Here is a 6,843-nt window from a genome sequence, read left to right on the forward strand (position 1 = left end):
CCCTGTTCTATTAAACTGTCTTTACCTCAACCCACGAGTTTTTCCTCACTCTTACCCTTCCGATTCTCTCCCCGTCCCGCTGGGGGTGGGGGGAGTGAGTGAGCGGCTGCGTGGTATTTGGCTGCCTGCCGGGTTAAACCACGACAACGGGTCAGCTCGAAATACAACGCGGCCTTTAAAAGCTCGAGCGATTCGAACGCTTAAAATCCGCGTGAGGACTAATTGACGCGATTCTGAACGCGTCCTTCGCAGAGAAGTAAACGCTCTCGCTGGTGTCGGAAAACGCCCCGTCCCTTCCTTACAGCACCGCTGCCGGGAGATAACCCCGTGAGGCTGCAGGACAAGGGCGCGCCGTAATCAGCATCTACGCTCACGGATCCGCCGCCACAGCTCCAGCCCTTGCGCTGCTGCTGCTGCTGCTGCGCATCTCGCTCGCTTGGCCGATAAAGCTGAAAGTGAAGCGTAAAACTTTGAAGAGTAAAATGAAAAAGAAAGAACAAATCTCAGCAATTCATTTTATGTAAACGTACGCGCACCTTTTTAGCATACGTACAATGAGAAGGCTTATACCGTAAAAGTATTTCATTTTCCTTTTGCGTTAATTGAAATTGCGTAGCTGTGAATTCATGCCGTTAAATTATCTACCTCCAAACTACACAGCTATCGTTTGACCAGGGGTTTTGCGTGCGTTACGTGACTAGGAGCGGCGCCGAGACCGATGCTACCGAACTGCCGGGGAAAGGCGCCGTCGAAAGCGAGACAGAAATAAAGGACTTCAGAGCACTCTGCCAAAAGATCGGGAAAAAAGCCCGTAACGTTCAGTTGCCTCTCTTTTGAAACGTTTAGAGCAACTACCCAACTGCTTAAGCACACCTAATAAATTATACGCTACGGCTATTTGGCAGTTGCAGTTTAAACAACGCAAGTCAGTTTGGAAGTTATACAATTTTAACTTTCTTTTTAAAATTTCATTTACGATAGAAAAATCAGTGAGATAAGAGATCTCCCGTATGGTTTTACTCTTTTTTTGGGGGGGGGTGGGGGGGGTGGGGGCAGGCGGTGGGGAATATCAAATCCCCAGTGCTGCAATACATCAGGCTACCAAAAAGGACCGGCAGGTTTGCTAACGCTGTTGGCCGTAGCCGAGCGTGCGGAGGAACGCGTCTTTACGATCTCTCGACCGTTACACCCGAGAACCAAAGATCAGCCGTACGTCGACTATCGGAAGACGTGCTGCGCTTGGGTCTGTGCAAGGAAATCGGCTTACCCCTTTTTTTTTTCCCCAGAGAGAGAGAGAGCGAAAAGTCTCCTTGCGGATGACTTCTACTGCCGAGCACGTCATCTCTGAAGATCCATTCTGATGGGAAGTTCGTAAAAGGCAACTCCTTTGAACGAGAAAGATTTCCATTCTGGAAAATCTCTTTCCAACCAAAGTCAAAATTACGCGCTGCAGGTTAAGGAAAAAGGACGCGATAGAAGCAGTAACTCACCAAAACCACATCAGGACTCTCTGTCGCTAGTTACGAGGCTGCTACCGCTTCTCGGGAAAGCCTGGAAAACGCACCGAAGCGACACCGATTTGTCCCGTGTTGTCCGCGCCTCTTCTTTGACCTTGATTGCTTTTAGCACAGATGCTAGCATCTCAGTAAGGTGTTCGAGTGCTCCTGTAAGGCATTTTAAACACTGACTGACTGAAAAAGCCTAAAGCTTTTATCGTGAAAACAAAGCCTGTTTCTCCCGAACATCCCAACTCTTACAAACGGTTCCTTTCCTCTTCTAGTCCAACGTTATTTTCACAGCACCCTTTCATAGCAAGCGCACAGAAACAGAAGACCGTGCTTGCAGGAAGAGAAAACAGACGGAGGGCAGCAAGCTTTGCATAGGCGTACCACGCTCCAGAACAGACCTCCTTTATTTTTAGTATTTGCGTTAAAATATTTCACATTAAAAAATCACATAGAAGGAGAGCTGCCACGTTCCTCGTGTTAACTGTAAAGTCCGTGCTACAAGCACCTTAGGAAAAATGCAGACACGTATCACAGGCCTACCTTGTACTTGCAGACCACTACGGACCCTTTCCATCTGTCTCGTACTTTCACGGCAGTTGACGTTCTGCTGAGAGGAAAGGAAAAAAAAAACAAACAACGTTTAGCACAAAGCTTCCTTTGCCGTGAAGAGAACAACTGAGTGGAGGAGAAAGTATTTGGCATCGTCTTTGGTGCAGTTGTTGAGACAGGCCACTAGAACTTCTGCACGTTTTAGACAACCGTGCCTTTTTTTTGGCTCATCGGCAGCTTTAGTTTCGCTAGAACTCACTTTCCTAGAGACGCGCAGGTGACGGGCACAGGTACCTACGTACGTTTTCTCAAGCCTAAGTAGAGCCGCGATTTCCTCACCCGATACGTCCCAAGTGGAGTATTTTTGTTAAAGAGTACGGCAACCCGTCCGTCCTCGCAAACTCGCTGCGGAAGAGGAATCCTTTTTTCCAGGCCGTTTCTCCAAACAGTCGAGATCTTTGAAAACCGCAGTTGTTTTAAAACATTTGGAGCACGTTGCCAAACAACGCTTGGCAGTAAGACTTTGACGTGTTTGACGCACGCAAATCTGGGGTAACTCGCTACTTGCTTCCTGTTGTCGTTGTTCTTCCTTCAGAAATTCTACTTGTAGCCAAGTTATTCGCTACTGGTTCAAGCATTTACCTTCCAGCTATTACCAGCGCGTTTACACAGGCGAGGAACTAAATCGCTCTTCTAAAACTACCCGAGTGAAAATGACAGCCACGAAAGAGGAGTGACAGAGAAGGAAAGGAGAGGTCAGGCAGCAAGAGAGCTCTGCAGGCTGCCACCAGTCAACGTCGCACTCTTAAGGAAAAACAAACAAACAAACAAACAAACAAAAAACCAAACAAAAAAAACCCCAAAACACACAAACACAAAAACCAACAACAAAACAAAACTTTGACGTTGTACCTTTCTTTTCTTTTGGAGCTCGTCCCTGTCTCAGCTGATCGTCTCGACAGAGCACAAAGTGCAGATGATCCGTATCCCGATGACATCTGCACGCGATGAACACGTGTTCAGAAATAGTCCAGATCTGTAAGACTGGTGTCATTTGTGTGGTTCCAAGCATCATAACTCCGTTTTACTGACCAATGCATTTGTGAGGAAACTAAGTAGCTTTTAAACGTAGCCTCTCCTTGGGGAGAAAAATGCGTTAGGGAGTGAAAAAAAGGATGATTCAGAGCTCCCAACCATGACGGAGCAGCGGGAAAACTAATGAAAGTGAAGACCAACAGCAGCAACGTGAAGCGGCATTTGGCTTCAATTCTGATCACGTACTTAAGCGGCTCTCCAAGTCTATACCTCCATCCTATGAACGACTAGCCCTTTTTTGGAAGGACCAACTTTTGTCCTTCAAAGTGCTAGATTGAAGACTCCACTGAACAGAACGTGGATTGAGCCACAGGACAACGTGCCATCGACGCTCTAATGAAAAAAAAAATCACGTAAAAATCAAGTTGAAATATCAGCTTCCATCGTGTCTCATTCATTACGTTTCTAGTAGTACCTGGGTGCTCCAAAATTCACTCTCCTGACACCACGTAGTACTACAAATTGAGTTACGCAGGTAAAAATAAAAGGCTCTTTCCAACCTGCCCGTAAAATCAGTACGAACAAACAGAAGAGAAACACTTGACCCTAAAGAAGGTCACAGGCAGCTCTTAATTTATCGTAGGCGAAAGCTCATTCTTTTCCCTGAAAGGAAAACGCTCGTAACTACCCAGGGACCGATGCGGGAACGAGGCACGCGCGCTCTGTTAACGGCAACTGTTCATCAGCTTTTCTGCACCGGCACAAATTTGCCTTTTCCCTGGGTTTGACGTGGAGCACCTGCAGCGTCCTTGAACGCGCCAATGTTTCTCCCCGCTCCCCCGGCCCCCCACGTGCCATTACCTGAGCAGCAAGCGGCATCAGCCACGCAGGATTTTCTTCACGTGACGCAGAAGGTGACGCTGGGAAAAGAGGAGGCACAAAATGAACCTGTTTGTCACACCCAGCCAACGGTGAAAACCCAGGGAAGGATTCTGCCGTGCGGGGCCGGGCTGTGCACCCCCGGAGCTCCAGCCGGCCGGTTTCGCTCCCCTTTGCCGGGTACCGGGGAGACACCGCCGCCTCGTGCTGCCGCCTGCCCCCCGGGGAGAGCCGGGGGACCCCCACCTCACTTCAGCCCTCGGGAACGGGACCGGGAGAGACCCTCCACGCAAAGAGAGCGGATCCACGCGTGGCGTGGATTTAATCCCCGAGAGAAGAGGCCGGGCTCCCCGCTGGCAGAAGGACAACTCGCCTCCCTGCCGCTCGGAGCGCCTTGCCGGGGACAGCCCTGCCTGCGCCTGGCTGCTCTTCAGCCGTGCTGGGAGTGCAGTCTGGCCGACGGATGCTCCGGCAAACAGATACTGCAGCGAATCGCAGCTCCCGCTCGTTACAGCTGCTGGTAATTTTGCCTCTGGCTAAGGCATGCCCCAGACAGCGGACACCTCGTCTCGTTCCAGCTCCTGCTTGCTACGGTTCTGGCTAATCGAAGCTCCAGCTCTGCACCGTTGATTTCAGCTCCTTCTCCTTACAAGCTCCAGCTATTTGCAACAGCCTGGGCTTTTGACAAGGTCGTAAACCAACCGCCGTCAAAACTCGACTATTAGGATTAAATATCATAGTTGGACATTGTATAAGCATTAATGAGTTTGTACGACTAATTAGTTAATAACTATTCTAAGCAGTCGACAAGCAAGAGCTGGACTCGAAGAGGGCGTGCGGGGTCTGAAAAGCAGAGACCGCCTCTTCCCCCCAGAGACCACCGCAGACGTTGAGTTGGGCCTGGTGCATGCCGGCCTCCCGCACTTCGGGGTGCAGCAGGACCAGACCCGCCCCCCCCCCCCCCCCCCCCCCCGAGAGGGTCCACGCACCCTGCCCACCCCCTGCTTTCCCCTGCAGCCCCCAATGCCCTCCCACCCCCCCGCACAAACGGCCAAACCGGCTTCTGCTTTAGGCCCCCAAACCAGCTCACTTAGCGCCCATTTCTGAGCCCAAAAACCCAGCTGCTGCGCCTCTTCTCAAGTCCCAAAGGTGACCCCGGGGAGGGCAAGCGCTTGCGTGATGCTTCGGGCAGAAACGGGGCTGAAAGGTCCGATCCCGGTGCCGGGGGAGCAGAGGCGAGCTGGCTGGGACCAGCTTTTGCTCCTGGAACAACCCCAGGTCCCTGCTCCGAGGTCCTCCCCTTGGGGCCCTGGGGTGGACCTGTCCCTCCCCTTCAAATGCTGCAGGAGTTTCGGGGGCAGAAGGCCGTTTCTAAGCCCTCTCTCCAGCAGCTCCTCCCTCGACTCGGCCCGCGAAGCCCCCAGTCTGCCTGCAGGGAGGGCTGGGGGGTCCCCGGCCCCACGGGGCGACAGTGGGGACTCGCAGGGAGGATCTGTTTGCACAAAGCGCCCCGCCCCCCCCCCCCCCCCCCGCCGGCCGGCCCCCCCCGCCCCGGCCCACTGCGCGGCCCCTCTAGGGCACGCAGCCCCCCCCCCAACTCCCCACTCCCCAGATGCTCACAGCCCCTCCCCCGCCTGGAGCCCCCCCAGACCCTGTCCCCGGAGCCTGCAGAACCGCCCCCCCCCCCGCCACAGCCCGGCTCCCCGGGCCCGCGGCCCCTCACACTCACGCTGCGCCGCCGCCTCGGTGCAGAGCCCGCCGCGCGGCCCGTTGGAATACCGTCCGCAACCAATCAGCGCGCGGCTCCACCGGACCGCCCGCGCGAGGCACGCCGGGAGTTGTAGTCCCCACCCGGGGACCGCGCATGCGCACGGCGCCCCGGGGACCGCGCATGCGCACGGCGCCCCGGGGACCGCGCATGCGCACGGCGCCCCGGGGACCGCGCATGCGCACGGCGCCCCGGGGACCGCGCATGCGCACGGCGCCCCGGGGACCGCGCATGCGCACGGCGCCCCGGGGACCGCGCATGCGCACGGCGCCCCGGGGACCGCGCATGCGCACGGCGCCCCGGGGACCGCGCATGCGCACGGCGCCCCGGGGACCGCGCATGCGCACGGCGCCCCGGGGACCGCGCATGCGCACGGCTCGCAGCCCCTCCCCAGCGTTTGCAAGCACTTCCCAGCCCCAGGACCCCCGGAGTTCACAGCACCCGACCACACCATTTTCCAGCCCCCTGGGAGCCCCACTCTCAAGTCCCGCCAGGACCCACAGCCCCACTCCCCAGCTCCTTGGGGGACCGCGATCTCGATGGTCCGGGAGTCCTCCAGGTGTACTCTCTGGTCTGGACGTCCGTTTCTATGGTCCGGCAGTCCTCCAGGAGTACTCTCTAGGCCGGACTTTGCTCTCTATGGTCCGGCAGTCCTCCAGGGGGTACTCTCTAGGCCGGACTTTGCTCTCTATGGTCCGGCAGTCCTCCAGGGGGTACTCTCTAGGCCGGACTTTGCTCTCTATGGTCCGGCAGTCCTCCGGGGGTACTCTCTAGGCCGGACTTTGCTCTCTATGGTCCGGCAGCCCTCCGGGGATACTCTCTGGTCCAGCTCCCGTCTCTATGGTCCGGCAGTCCTCCGGGGGTACTCTCTGGTCCAGCTCCCGTCTCTATGGTCCGGGAGTCCTCCGGGGGTACTCTCTAGGCCGGACTTTGCTCTCTATGGTCCGGCAGTCCTCCAGGGGGTACTCTCTAGGCCGGACTCTGCTCTCTATGGTCCGGCAGTCCTCCAGGGGGTACTCTCTAGGCCGGACTCTGCTCTCTATGGTCCGGCAGTCCTCCAGGGGGTACTCTCTAGGCCGGACTCTGCTCTCTATGGTCCGGCAG

General features: G+C 55.7%; 1 long non-coding RNA gene across 1 annotated transcript; it reads right to left on the reverse strand.

Annotated features, from left to right (window-relative positions):
• On the reverse strand, nucleotides 1–3,860 carry LOC142077319 (uncharacterized). The gene is made up of 5 exons (XR_012671722.1): nucleotides 2,970–3,860; nucleotides 2,049–2,112; nucleotides 1,491–1,664; nucleotides 1,268–1,385; nucleotides 1–449 (listed from the first exon to the last, which is right to left on the reverse strand). It is a non-coding gene; the product is annotated as an uncharacterized LOC142077319 (long non-coding RNA).
• Nucleotides 3,861–6,843: the final 2,983 nt, after the last annotated feature.

The sequence above is a fragment of the Calonectris borealis genome, unplaced genomic scaffold (assembly GCF_964195595.1).
Source record: "Calonectris borealis unplaced genomic scaffold, bCalBor7.hap1.2 HAP1_SCAFFOLD_210, whole genome shotgun sequence".
In the NCBI taxonomy this organism is placed as follows: Eukaryota; Metazoa; Chordata; class Aves; order Procellariiformes; family Procellariidae; genus Calonectris; species Calonectris borealis.